Below are 15,583 nucleotides of genomic sequence, written 5' to 3'. Positions count from 1 at the left end.
AACATAATATAACCTTCTGTTATGCATCATTACAAAGAGTATTTAAAAAGGTTTTTTTTTCACTCAAAAACAAGTTCAGAGATGTTCAATATGGCCCCCTCCCGACACTCGAGCAATATCAACCCGATACTCCAACTCGTTCCACACTCTCTGTAGCATATCAGGCGTAACAGTTTGGATAGCTGCTGTTATTTCTCGTTTCAAAACATCAATGGTAGCTGGGAGAGGTGGCCGAAACACCATATCCTTAACATACCCCCATAAGAAAAAAATCGCAGGGGGTAAGATCAGGGCTTCTTGGAGGCCAGTGATGAAGTGCTCTGTCACGGGCTGCCTGGCAGTGCTTGAACCAATTTCAGACGATAAGGTTTCATAACTAACCTTTTTTGTAGGACTCTCCATACAGTTGATTGTGGAATTTGCAGCTCTCTGCTAGCTCTGCGAGTCGATTTTCCTGGGCTGCGAACAAATACTTGCTGGATGCGCGCTACATTTTCATCACTCGTTCTCGGCCGTCCAGAACTTTTCCCTTTGCTCAAACACCCATTCTCTGTAAACTGTTTATACCACCTATCAGGAGGTTTAACACCATACTTCGTTCGAAATGCACGCTGAACAACTGTCGTCGATTCACTTCTGCCGTACTCAATAACACAAAAAGCTTTCTGTTGAGCGGTCGCCATCTTAGCATCAACTGACGCTGACGCCTAGTCAACAGCGCGTCAAGCGAACAAATGTACAACTAAATGAAACTTTATAGCTCCCTTAATTCGCCGACAGATAGTGCTTAGCTGTGCCTTTTGTCGTTGCAGAGTTTTAAATTCCTAAAGTTGTGGTATTCTTTTTGAATCACCCTGTATTTTAGGACAATTAATATGTAAAAACACACCAAATGTCATAAAGAAAGCGTGTAAACCGTCTGAGGATGAATCAGAACGATTCGAAACCGGTAACGGTTTCCTTTGAATAAAGGAACTGAAAGTAAATTTGTGGCTGGTTGCTGTCCTAAGACCATCAACATTTGTCTTCAAACAACAGCCACGGTCTCCACCATGTCATCATATGACAAAATTGCATGCAGACATTTGCTGAGAAGGGACCTCGTAGTTGATAGTTGCCATGGCCCTCACATCTCCACTCGTAAGAAATTGGCCTTCTTGAAGACGCTATGGGAGAATGACGAATGTCGCGTCCCCAGTCTCAGAAACCGTCGCATCCCTCGGAGACAGACGACGCACGCGCCAGCGGCACCGCTCGCACAGATGGCGTATTTAGGAACCCGAAACGCGACTCGAGAAAAGGAGGCAAGTCGGCCGCCGTAGAAAAAGAATGAGGTAGAGAGAGAGGGGTGGGGGGGGGGTGGGAGAATGCTAAGGGGAGGGAAAAAACGAAAAGAAAAGCAAGGGAAGCAAAAAAGGAGCGGCAGTTCGGCGACTGCGGCGGCGCAAAGAACATCTCTACCTGCGAACCCAAAAGAGATAACACTCGCCCGGGCGCTGTGACGTACGGCGGGCAATCTAGCAACGCAGGGGCGGCCGGCGCATCTCGGCGATCGCACAAATCTTCATTCGATCGCGGCACGCGGACGTGGTTAGAGCGCCGCGTTCTTATCTGGCCGCATCAGCTCCCCCCCCCCCCCTCCCCCTACCGACCCACACCGTCCTCTTTGGAACCCAATAACAGCCTCCCTTTCGGAGCAATCCCTCACGTGCCCGAGCGCGCGATTGGCTCATAAATTTTCAGGGGGGGTCCGTTTGTTGGGGTGGTCTAACCGGGTGGGGCGGGGGAGAGAGGGGGTTGCGCGGGATCTGAAGAGCAGAAGGGGGTCGGATTGGGTTTCGACGGTAGGATGGGGGACGGGGAGGCAGTGACAAATTCCCTGGTGGGTAGAATTATAATTTGCGCAATAAACTTGGGCGACTTCATTGGTATTAATGGGGGTGTCTTCAGGCGGATAAAGAATGGCCAACGTGTGCGCTCTTGCAGTCCGCGCAGAGCCCTGTGATCGGTAAATCGCCGACGCCGATGCTGATGAACGAACGAGTCGCGTTCCGCATCCGAGCGGCGGTGAAATCGCCTGGCCTGAAACTCGACACCAGTTCCCTACTAGCTGCCGTAGGATTCGAACCGAGTTCCTTTCGTAAAATATCTTTGGCTTCGTGCCTGGCGATGCTGGTAGTGTCCCACTGAACAAATTAATCGTGTTAACCATAGTAAAGATAGTAAGCTGTTGCGCAGTTACTGCTCTACAATCGTCCAGCAACGAAACTTCACACTGGAGGTCTATGGGACGAAACTGAACGGAAGGCAACGTAACGAAGCCAACGTCAACACATCATACCACTTGTACAAAATTTCTAAGTATTCTAACACAAGTGAGGAGCAAAATTTATCATAGATGTTCTTGACAAAGGATGCATGGCAAGTTTTCCACACTGTTGGTAAGAGAGAGAATAGAAAGAATTGTCTACAAAAAATTTCAGAGCATCGAGATTTATTTTCTCTAGGAAATATATACATACGAATAATGGAACGCAGTCGAATTAAGTCGGGTATGCTGAGGGAATTACATTAGGAAATGAGACACAGTAGCAAAGGAGTTTTGCTATTTGGGGAGCAAAATAACTGTGATGGTCGAAGTAGAGAGGATATAAAATGTAGACTGGCAATGGCAAGGAAAGCGTTTCTCAAGAAGAGAAATTTGTTAACATCGAGTATAGATTTAAGTGTCAGGAGGTCGTTTCTGAAAGTATTTGTATGGAGTGTAGCCATGTATGGAAGTGAAACATGGAAGATAAATAGTTTGGACAAGAAGACAATAGAAGCTTTCGAAATGTGGTGCTACAGAAGAATGCTGAAGATTAGACGGGTAGATCACATAAGTAATGAGGAGGTATTGAATCGAATTGGGGAGAAGAGAAGTTTGTGGCACAACTTGACTAGAAGAAGGGATCGGTTGGTAGGACATGTTCTGAGACACCAAGGGATAACCAGTTTAGTATTGGAGGGCGGCGTGGATAGTAAAAACCGTAGAGGGAGACCAAGAGATGAATACACTAAGCAGATTCAGAAGGATGTAGTCTGCAGTAGGTATTGGGAGATGAAGCAGCTTGCACGGGATAGAGTAGCACGGAGAGCTGCATCAAACCAGTCTCAAGACTGACGACCACAACAACAACAACAACAACAACATCAAACAATAGTTACAATGCAATTCTGTTTTCTCTGTAATTACCAAGAAACGACCAAGACATCTGTAATGTTCTCCTTCAAAGGAGCTGACTTTTAACTGTTAAAAAACGGTTTTCAATGAATTTTTTTCACATGAACACCTCTGCCAAGGTACTGTATAACCTAAGTCATTTATCGCTTGCAGATACTAGCCTCATTTTTGGAAGGACTTTGATAGGAAAAGTCGTCGAGTTTTCGTGGAAGCTTCGCAGTGTCCCACGAAAATGAAGTAGGCTACAAAATGAAATGAGTCAGCGCGACGGAATGGATGAACTTCCATGTTAGCAGACGGCGTCTCTGGTCACTACCTAACATCAATACATTTCTTCCCGAGAATCCTTAACGTCGACGATATGTGCCCCAGAGACATTTGCTGTACGTTTTGTATATTAATCACAGATAATGTTAACAGTAACCTCAGGCGTTCTGGACATGATGCAGTTATCTGTGCTGATGGGAAATAACCAACACAGAGTTTCAGCCTGATCTTGATTGAATTTCAATCGAGCAGATACTAACAAGGTGCTTTATATATTAAGATATGTAACACTGGCCACGTCACAAAATGAAAACAAGAAAGTTCCGTTCTTAATAATCCTCGGTTGGTAGTCTCTTTTCTAAATTGAATCGATCGATACAGATATCTCTATTTATCCGACCGATTTCATTTTTCGTCATATTTTCGCGGTTCGTGACTTTTGCTAGGGAGCTTCGTTTTTTCATTGCATTTACCCATTATTACTATCTCTTTATTCTTCTTGATATTAATGAGAACATTCATTACGATGTTTATGCGAGAAGACGTGTACCTCAGAAAACTCGTCATACTGCTATTTATTACGATCGGTTTACATAAAAATGAATAATGTAATATTTCCTGTAAAGTGGATATGGTCTAATGAAACAAATTATTGTATGACTATAAAATTTTGTTGACCGTATCGAAACACAGAGAACACATTTTGTTTCAATATAAACATCCAGGTGTATCTTTGGAGTGAGATTGTCTTTGGACTTGACCACACGCCATTACATGTGGTTAGTTGATTTTGATTATCGGAAACATGATTTTTCTGAGACTGTTCAACGTTGTAAATGTCGGAAACACTTGAGAATGAAAATTATTACTTGTGGATATTCTGTTTCTGAAGGAATGTCTGTTTTTTCTACCTGCAATAAATCGCCTAGATAAAAATGAAAAATGTAATTAATTGAAAAACCTGGGCCGTGATAACAGAATAAATGAATTCGTCCTTTCAGACCCTGGATTACTGCATTCATTCACAAGGTAGGCAAAGACTGACTTTTTAACTCAATCAATGGGCTACTGTTACGCTGCGAAAGTGTTGATGTACTAAAGTAGCATTCTACAAATTTTAGCGACTATTGTCAGTAATACTATTGTGCTGGGTAGTTATGAACTGCGTGACTGTAATGTGAGTGGGTCACAGCTGCTGTCTACAAATGGCGTCCATTTCTTCAGTGTCACTATTTGCAGAGTGACTTGCAAAACTTCTGCTTTGACAAACCAGTTCGACACTCAAAACTCCGAGGTGAGTGTCGAAGCGATATTCATGTCTCTATTATTATCAGTAGGCCGTTTACAATTTCTGTTTTCGTCAAAGTGATAGTCCTAGCTGAAATCGATGGTTGTTAGTGACATTGTTTTCGCTTCGGAAGTAGTGCTTTGCTTTGGTGGCTTTGACAAAACGCGGAAATTTATGGTAGCAGTGAAATTCAGTTGCAGAAATATGTCGTCTGAAGGTTTCTGCAAATGTGTGTTCATATTTTGTTAACTATAATTTGACTTAAATACATTACTATGGTAACTTTTACTGTATCTGTGCATCTTTATTTTACATAATATTTATTCTTTTTATCATTCATTCATATTCCAAACTGTAAACGTATACTAACAACATAAACGGCAATTTCTCTCGAGAAAATAAGTAACATTTCGTTACGTTTTAAATGACATTTCCGCGCCAGAACTGTCGACCAACAACTGAACACTGCTGTAAATTGTTGGACAAAAAGCAGCCACAAATTGGTTCTAGGTTACTTTCTGAATAAAGTACCATTACCTGTTTCAAATTTTTCACAATTCATCAGACGTTTCTTCATGTTTTCATCAAAACTAGATACATCGTTTCTGTGACTTGCCCAAGGATAAACAATAATTCACATGTACAAATATGTAACAAAAATGGTTGCGCAACCATTTTTGTTACATTTTTGCAACAGTGCTTGTTCTTTATCCGAGGGTAACTCACAGGAAATCAATGTATCATCTTAATCCGCCAGGAAGTTTCAGTGTACCATTCGTTTTGACGAAAGCATGAAAAACCGCGAGATGATCAACTGTTAAAAATTTGAAAACGGTAACGGTACTTTTTGAATAAATAAACGAAAAACCTATTTGTGGCTGATTGGTGTACGCCATTAACACTTTATTTCATATAACAGCCACATCATTGTTAAGGAGAGATTTCTTTTAATCGTAGCTTCATCCACTAGAGATAGCGTACGCTCAATGTCGATAATCACTGCTCGCTAGACGCTAAAATTCTCGACTTTTGAGGATGTGAAATCTCACGACATTAAGTAAAACGTCTTTTGTAAGCTCTGTCCTACATTTTAACATTTCTAAATGGCAACGCTATTCACACGAAGCAGCTCCAATACTGACTGAGACACAGTTTCGCTTGGAGCTTCCATCTACCGTAGGAAACGCAACGTCACCATCTCTTGTGTAAAACATAAACACCACTCACGGGTAAAGTTTTACGACTGTTGTTTCTGGCCGATTGCTGCGTACTAGGCAGTATGACAGACGATCCATGATCACGGGACTTTTAATCAGTATCGCCCAATTCCTCCAGCCATTATTGCCAGTAGAAGAACCCGGCTGATACCGCCTCTTCTTTATTCAAGCAGCTCTTCATTTGCCCTCAGGAGGCAGAATTGACCCGTACCAGACCACCCAACTTCTGAAAAAATAAAAAGATGAGATACCTGGAATCGAACCCGGGTCTTTCCGCACTCTATACATTTTTAATTTTATTATCATTCTTTCTGATTTCCATCTACCATATCAGTATTCGATTACTAATCGGTTATTCGTTATGGAGCGGTCTACCACCTCTTACTTAACTGCAGTCGGCCCGAGTGGCCGAGCGGTTCTACGCGCTACAGTCTGGAACCGCGCGACGGCTTCGGTCGCAGGTTCGAATCCTGCCTTGGGCATGGATGTGTGTGATGTCCTTAGGTTAGTTAGGTTTAAGTAGTTCTAAGTTCTAGGGGGCTGATGACCTCAGATGTTAAGTGCCATAGTGCTCAGAGCCATTTGAACTTAACTGCAGATTACGCCCGATATACATCTCAGAATGGTTTTTTATTTCAGTCTCTGATCACAATATGAATTCTTTAGACGATCACCGGTTTCAGTCTGTATTGACCATCCTCAGATCTTTTTTACACCATGTCCTAAAGTGATACGGCTATAATGGCATCGTCAAAACATATAAATATAATCAGCATAGCATTGTCACATGGATCTAAAATATGGTGTAGAATAGGCGGACGATGATGTGGACGATGTGGCCTATTCTACAGCATATTTTAGATCCATGTGACAATGCTATGCTCATTATATGTTTTGACGATGCCATTATAGCCGTATCACTTTAGGACATGGTGTAAAAAAGATCTGAGGATGGTCAATACAGACTGAAACCGGTCATCATCTAAAGAATTCATTTTGTGATCAGAAACTGAAATAAGGAAGCATTTTACAGTATTGGATCACTGTTTGTATATGCGATTATGTCGCATTTGGTGATACATCTCAGAGACTGCGAATTTTTCTCTTCGCGTAAACACGCGACACGCTTACAATAAGCGATCTCCCGGCGGTGCGACACCGTTTCCATGGACGACGCACGCCATTTCTACGACAACACGGGCTGTAAACGACGGGCGGGAAATGACGCCGTTCCCATGGTAACGCTTGCAGCGATTGCCGTTCGGGTACATCGGTTTTGAGTGGGTGGGGGGGAGGTTGGAAACGGATGTTGCGAAAGAGAGTGGGAAGCGGGATCCGCGACATAGCAGCCAGTCGCTCTCCTCTTTGCGGCGGATTTATCGACAGTCCCCCGCTCGCCGTCACTTTCACGTCTGCCACCCACGCCACGCCGGCTGTCGACGTTTCAATCTCGCTTTACAGACCTGTTGACTGGCTCGTTTCCAAAGCGAGGTATCGATACATGTTGCGCGACCTGTGGGCGCTCTGCAAAGCGACAGCACAGTTTGTAGCTACCTGTTAACCCTTCATGTGGCACTGCATCAAAATGTAAGTGTCGTTTCGAATAAATGGAAAAATCTGAATATAATTAAATATTGAAACCAAATCTAATATTTTATTCATAGCTGATATTTTTTCAACAACTCTAGTTTATGTTTCAGCATAAAATTCAGTCAGTGGTTGCACAGATATTTTTATTGCGCTTTACCTGTTTCAACAAATTAATTTGTAATCTCCAGAAGCCTCCAAAAATTAATGATATTATAAATCATTAGACCTTGACCATAAATTTATATAAAGCAATTTCTTATTACACACTTCTTATACTTCACATTAATGCGTGGCCAACCTGTAATGATTTATTTAATATCCCCAATTTCCTAGGTTTCTGACAACAAATTAATCTGTTGAAACAAGTAAAGCGAGATGAAAATATCTGTACAGATGACGACTGAATTTTATTCTGAGATGAGATGATATAAATCGATTTTCATTTATTGTTAAGAATGCAGGCTATTCCTCACAAGTAACGTAATCCCTATAATATTACACTTTTATGTAAATCAATGCAGTTGTATTCTGTACCAGATATAAACAGACATTTCATCAAAGACTGTACGTAACTAAAATCTGTAGGTCAGGAGTATTTTTGCTAGTATACCGTCTTGACTCACAGTATTCCGAACCAGTAAGCCCTCCGATTCTTTAGAGAAACGATTGCCATGTATAAAACAACTTCAGGTGACCGATTATCTTACAATTGAATCTGTTGGTGGTTACTGACTGCTCTCAATTTCAAATACTGTATGAATATAGTCTGGGTAATTTGCATGCCATGTCTTACGCTGCCTAGAGACATATACACAGATTGTAATTTCAATTTTAAATTTTTGTGTTAGGTTAACAACTTTATTAAATACTGGAAATCAGATTTCTATTGCCCCTACGAAGCCGTAGGGGCAATAGAAGACTGAGATCGTCTACTGTTTTATCCGTCTAGTGATACATGTCGGTAACGTAACACATGAACTGAAGTAAGTTAGAGCGGTTGCAGTTAATTATTCAAGTAATGTACAGTGGAAAAGTGCAAACATTGAATTAAACATCCTGTCGACGGTATGGTCTTTAGAGACAGAGCTCAAACTCATATGGGGCGGTGATGTAGAAGACAACTGGCCATATCCTCGTCAGAGTCACTATCCTTGCATTCACATTAATCGAATTGGGAAAACCATCTGACACCTGGATGCCGGTATGGCTATTTCACCATGGAGTCCAATCACTGTTGCACGTTGTGTAGTTTCCCATGCGTTAGGACAGGTATAAAGCACGTTGGGTCTCGGAAGTTAATCGTAGGATCACTCGGTGATCGAACCACGCAATATTGTACTTAACAACATTCACGGTTAGGGCGCGGGTCCAACGCCAAATCTTCGGCTGTAAATGCAGTCTCAGTAAGCACTGTTTTGCTAAAACTGCAGATTAAGAGGGGCATAGCATTACAAAACATTAACTCAGTAGTAAAAGAATGATAAAATACGTTGTCAGCCAAGGCGTGAAACAAATTCAGGCCCCTGTTGTCTTCTCTGAACAGGACTTCCTTGCATCTGCCCTCATAAGTAAGGCAGTGTGTCTCGTCTATATATTCTTCTTTCGCTAGCTGGTATGAAACAAGGAACATCTACGACTGACGAACAAATGTCCTGCTAATAGTCACGAATGTCAGCACGTGCATATAAGCTTTCACATACCGACTGTCTCTGACTGCAGTTTGCTAAGCAGAAATAGCAGCATACAATAACAATATATGCTAGTCGAATATTCGCAGTGTTTTTCACTTTGCTACTAAAATAGTGCATTACATTTGGCAGAATTTTTTAAAATCTGTACTTTCTTGCGATTGTCATTCCTTGTAGTGAGAAGGTACACATGTACGAACATTAAAGTTGGTACTGAGGTTAAGGCATCCTACGTAAATAACGTTACTTACTCCAACACACTTGAAGAGAAGCATTTTTTATCTAAAGACTACATACTGCTTGTAACCTGTTGTACTGAACGCAGAAAAAATGGTACAGACTGTCAAATATTAAATGTTTATGGATTTACGTTCAACATAGCGCGGGAAAACCCGAAGAAATTTCGTTTTCAGCAAATCGTTACTAAGGAAGTAATGACGCAGCTCGAGATAAAATTACACAAATCTCAACGTACGTAGTGATGCAGCTGATGTGCAAAAATCCAGATATACAAGATACAGGAATGTTTTTTATTAATTTATTTTTAGCTCGTGAAGGTACAGGAATTAGTTTAGACTTCCCCGCAGAGGAACAAACAAGCTGCGAAATAATATCGTATATTTAACACTAATTAATACATTCTGAAGACACGAAACGGTTTGTAAGGAAATAACGCACTATCAAAATAAACTGGATATATGTAGACCCGTTAAACGCCATTAGTCCCCGAACAAATTTGTGATCACATTAATATTACTTTTTACGCACAGCAGAATACCCATGGGCTCTGAAATTCGAGTTTTCTTGCGGATTTAACTTACGAAAACTTGATAAAATCCAAGGAAATAATGTCCGTTAATTACGTCAATGTCCGTTAATTCAGTCAAAGAGCCTAAGTTCTTTGTTTACATTTTAAAATTCTGTGTTAATCACTCTCGTACACTTTTGTCTCCACCGGAAGATATTTCATCATTTGGAACGAAAATTATTACTGCACGCTAATGGTGGAAGGACGAATACGCTGATTTGTGCGGGAGGCAAATGAGTTTTAATTACCTGGAACAAAAGACTGGAAATAACTTGCTCTTTGCATAAACGACAAAACAAAGAATTTGTTCCGTATTGTTATGTTCCCTTTTTAACACGAAATTCCGCGTAATATCTTTCCAAGTAGCCCACTTGATTGTTTTATGCGTTATAGAATTCACTCGGTTGCTTCTGCTTCGGTGTGTGCAACTTTTCTTTCTTGCAGGTCTGAACATTATACTTCAAACATAAATTATATTTTTCTTCCAGTTGAATACTCTCGAAGCATGTACCTCCTGTTAAATTATTAATTGTTATTGTGCTTATGCTTTATCATTTATGGTAAGTAACAAACACTTATAACCGTTCAACAGTCTCATGGCTGATACATATAGCCACCGTAAAAAGATGATAGAAATTATTAAAAATGTGCCAAATTATTTGAATTTTTTCTTCAAGCTCTTAGTCCATTTCGGACTAAATAACAGATTTATTTGACATGGAAGAATTACTTATCACTCAAATGGACAGTACTACATATAATTTTCATCGTAATTGCGGCAGCTGTTAACATGCATTTCTTCTTTTTGAAATGCTATGACGAGTAAAATTTTCCGCTTGGAAAAGTAATACTGATGTCTTCGGATTTTCGCCGGTTGTTTTCCTTGTATATATCAAGTTTCAGCGCTAGGTCACCATTCGCTTGTCTACATGAGCGGCTGTAGGCATATTAATATGAAAAAATCAGGCATTTTTTAAAAAATTCCCATATTACTCGAAGTTAACAGCAACGTGGTTTTGTAAAAAGACAAAAGAAAACAGCCGTTTACACCCAAAAGACGCTGCAGCAAAATTATTCAGTACTAAGGCAGAAAAAAATCCCCCCTTGTTGAAGTATCTAAGACTAAATAGAGTATTCGCCCGTTGGAGCAAATACGTAAGAGATAACAATGAGATTTTAACCATAAACAGGAATGCATAAAGAATAGAATCACGTCCTGAGACATTTCTCCTCTCACTTCTTGTCTAGCAAGTGTTAATCTTGTGAACCGATAAAATAGTAAGGGCTTAAAATAATGAGAAACTTTTTTCTGTTCTGCTGGTCCCCAGCTAACAACTATTATCATGAGTAAAGCGCCATTTATTACCTTAAGATATTTTCCTGCATCCAGCGCCATTTACTGTCTGATCGATACTGGGCATAAATTGGCTGAAGTTTCGCTCTGCAGACACAACACGTGAAAAGAAATACGAATATGATTTTTCTTTTTTTTCTGTTCGGCGATTAAATTCAGTTGTACTACCACTGTTGCCTATTTTCGCTGTAACAAAATCTTCGCTTAGGTGGACGAACACAAACACATCAGAAAGTCTTCATGATTGAGAAATTATTTGCGTCCATCTTGTTTCATTTGTAAATTACGTTATCTCAAAATTTTAAAAATCCCGTTTAATTTGCATTAAGCAGCATGAATGATCTAACATGATGTTTATTTTTTCATCATTATTATTTTGCGGTTGAATCGATTGTTACGCTACTGGCTGCCTAATTACGTAGATTGTGCAGATAATTTCTTATTATTGTAAGGTTTTACACACAAACAAAACTTACATCAGGTGCTAAAAGACGGTGGCAAAATGTATTTGTTCAGTATTTAATCATTATTATCTACAGACACCGTAACCAAATAATTTGTCGACCTAGAAAACTATACAACGGGAGCGAGGCCATGCGCTTCACATGTGAGTTACATCTTGTGTATTATTTTGTATTCAGTACGTTTGGCTGGGAGAAATATTGAGCTACAGCTTCTCCTGTGACATCTTAGGACCATCGCCGAACTAACACTGCATTGAGGAAACGTGCATTCTAAAAAGTCACTGTATTTGTGATATTAGGTCTTGCGCAGCAGAGTACGAGTAGCTAAAGCTCAATCTTTCCCTTGTAGAATGAAGTAACTTCATTGCTCTGAGGAAAGAACAAAAAGTTTCCCAGTCATTAACATTAGGATCAGTTGCTAGCAAATGTCATAAGAAACGCCTTAATAGGTATAAAATGTAACATCGTACAAATATATTTGTCACGTTACGCAACCAAGAATTTAGCTGCACAAGGTTACGTCTTCCGTATATCTGCAGGTAGTCTAGTGCGCGCTCGCTAATATTGCGCAATAGCAGTTTAATAATTTCTTGTTTGTGGTCAAGTAATTTTTTTCCTTTGTTGTGTAAGAAATAAGTAACTTGCGAGCTGGTTCATGCAGTTGAAAATTCCTCATCATACGTTTAATAACGATGAACTGTTCGTGATCTGGACTTGGTTGCGTTGCAACTACAGAAGTTTCTGTGTGTGATGGTGAAATAACTAAGTGAAATGTATAGCGTTTTCGACGAATCAGATATTTTCTTTGGCTGCATCCCATAAGTATTTAACTTTCGTAAAATAAACTCAAGCAGTTACACCTGTTCCGGAATACTTGAGCTCGTAATAACAAACCTCAGGCAGCTTTTGCTGGGATCAGTTATTTCAACTTAACCTCACTTTTCGCGAGTTGCGTAGCAGAGTTTCGAAACAAGTACAGCGAAATCGTATGAAGTGTTCGGTAAATACGGTTGACAAAAACGTTCGTATACCTTACATACGAGTTATTGTTTTCTCTGCTGTGACCATAACGAATGGCAAAAAGTTTAGTTGTACGTAGTTTGGAAGAACGTAGTTCTCAGAAATATACCGCCGAAACTAAGAAAAAAAACAAAATTGAAAAAACTAGAAATTCCACAATTGATTCAATGAGGTACGAGTAAATTGCACTTCATGTATACTGTGCTCTAGCTTAATATAAATCAAATATTTCACAGTTTTCTATGACTTCACGTGCTGTTTGGTATTGAAACGTTACACTAAAATCGATTCCCAAACGTTGTCTCAGCTGTTAATGCCGAAACATGGTGAAGGAAAGTTCCGTTTTCGACGTCACCGTAATCAAAAGTAAACGAACTGGGAATATGGAGCTGAATTTTTATTTTATCCATGACGAGTGCACACTAACTGTCCGACTATAATGCATGAAAAAGGCGACAGTCCACGTAGAAAGAAGGAATAGCATGAATTATGGGCACTAGAGCAAAATAATGACATTAATTCGAAACAGCTCAACGAGAGCGGCTGGATGAAAATAATAGAACATGAAAATATTAATCAAGCACATGGAAAATTTATGTTCAACAAATACAGTTATTGAAAGGAATATCAGTGGCTAGAACGATAGTAGTTTTATAAGTGCTTGCAGGCTGTAGTGCACCGAGGGTGTTAAGAAATAACTGCAGAAATACTACGGTTCAGTGATATTAATATATGCTTCTCCTTGGTAATTACGAAAGTTATTTGTAAAATTACTACGAATAAACCTCGATGTACCCTTACACTATGTCTTGCATTTTACAGCGGCGATAAAACGTCTAACCATGGATACATGGATACCTTTCACGTCACTTCCACTGCACTGCGTATTGAAGTGAATTGTTAGGGTATTTAGACATAAGTACACCATAGCAGGCTTCAGGAATCGCCACGCCCAGTTAAGTGATACCTTTCACGTCACTTCCACTGCACTGCGTATTGAAGTGAACTGTTAGGGTATTTAGACATAAGTACACCATAGCAGGCTTCAGGAATCGCCACGCCCAGTTAAGTGATACGTTGGCTGATGGCCAAGGCTTATGGTTCAGACACATCACTGCTTTTTAATTTGTTCAAAAATTTATTTCTAAATAAAGGAACAGTGTGCCTTCAGCGTAGTTTTTTATTCATGCTTCGATCGATATCCCATTTGCGACCCACCTGTTCGGATATTTAAGCGGCAAACTAGTTCGCAATGTGACAAAATTGTTTGTGTCGCACCATGGCGGATTTTTGTGAGGTAGGGCATAATGGTTACTTTCATCGAAAAATCAAACGGTAGTAATGTCACCAAATTAGCACACTAATGCTATTGCTGACAGAGGTGTTGGAAAAACTTCTTCCAATCCATATTCATATGTGGCATACAGCAAATCAGTGCTTAACAGTATTGGCTAAAAACAGTCTTGGCTGCAATTTTAGTTTTTTATTTTTCAACTACGCGTTTCGCCTTATTTACGCATCTTCAGGTTATTTTAATTTGGTATTTCTTAGAAGGATCCTTCAGACAGTGTAGACAAAGGGCACTGTCTAAAGGATCCTTCTAAGAAATACCAAATTAAGATAACCTGAAGATGCCTAAATAAGGCGAAACGCCTCGTTGAAAAATAAAAAATTAAAATTGCGACCAAGACTGATTTTAACCAATACTGTTGGAGAAAAGTTTTTCATGTCTGTTTCCTTCCACAGGCGGGATGAGAATCCATTCGACAGGAGGTAGCTGCGTTTGACAGGGACGAAGACGACTTCTTTGGAGGGCCAAATAGACGTTCTCCAAATATATATTTTACATTCGTGACAATCTATAGAGACAAACGTTTTACCAAACGTCCCTCACGCACGTTAAATGTCCCGTTGTTTAACTGGTTATAGATATTACAGGCAAGAAGCGTTACAGCAGTTCAGTTAGCAATAGCTCAGACAGTCAAAATACTCATCCGAAAAGTAAATCTGTTTGGTTGCTCAGTTTTGTAATCATCCTTTGCCCTCTTCTCGACAGAGGTCAATGGCAATTAGCAAAGTTTCTCATCGTTAATTTACCGTCTTATAATCATGCGATTACAACATCACACAAAATTTGCCCGTGTGCAGTCCTACAAACACACGCTGTAACTTAGGTATCGTTGTCTCAATAAGCTGCAGTCGACGCATTCTTAATCTGGACTTCTTGTGCGCATCACTACACACCTACAGCTGAGAAGCAATGTCAATGAACTAACAATACGCGGAAACCTGTAAACCACATTTTACACTGAAAAGAAATGTGTGAATAATTATTTTAATTCGTTTCAGTATACTCCGTTCGGTGTTGAATACACAATAAGCTGACTCTCTGCCTTCTACGTCTCGGTGTAAGCTATTTTTTTATTATGATATCTAGCAAACGTCCTAGAGGTGACAACGGTGTACACGTGGGTATACCAAACACATATAACCAATATCTTATAGACAGCTCTTCTAACAGCATTTTCTGACAAAACTTTTTCCAAACGTTCCTGAACAAGTATGTCACGACATCCGAAAAATATATTCGTTCTCCATAGATATGTGACTTGTATATGTGATACCACAACTGTACTGAACGATATTTTGTGGAGAAGTCGCAAC

Source organism: Schistocerca cancellata, chromosome 12 (assembly GCF_023864275.1).
Source record: "Schistocerca cancellata isolate TAMUIC-IGC-003103 chromosome 12, iqSchCanc2.1, whole genome shotgun sequence".
NCBI lineage: Eukaryota > Metazoa > Arthropoda > Insecta > Orthoptera > Acrididae > Schistocerca > Schistocerca cancellata.
This window is presented reverse-complemented; position numbering follows the sequence as displayed.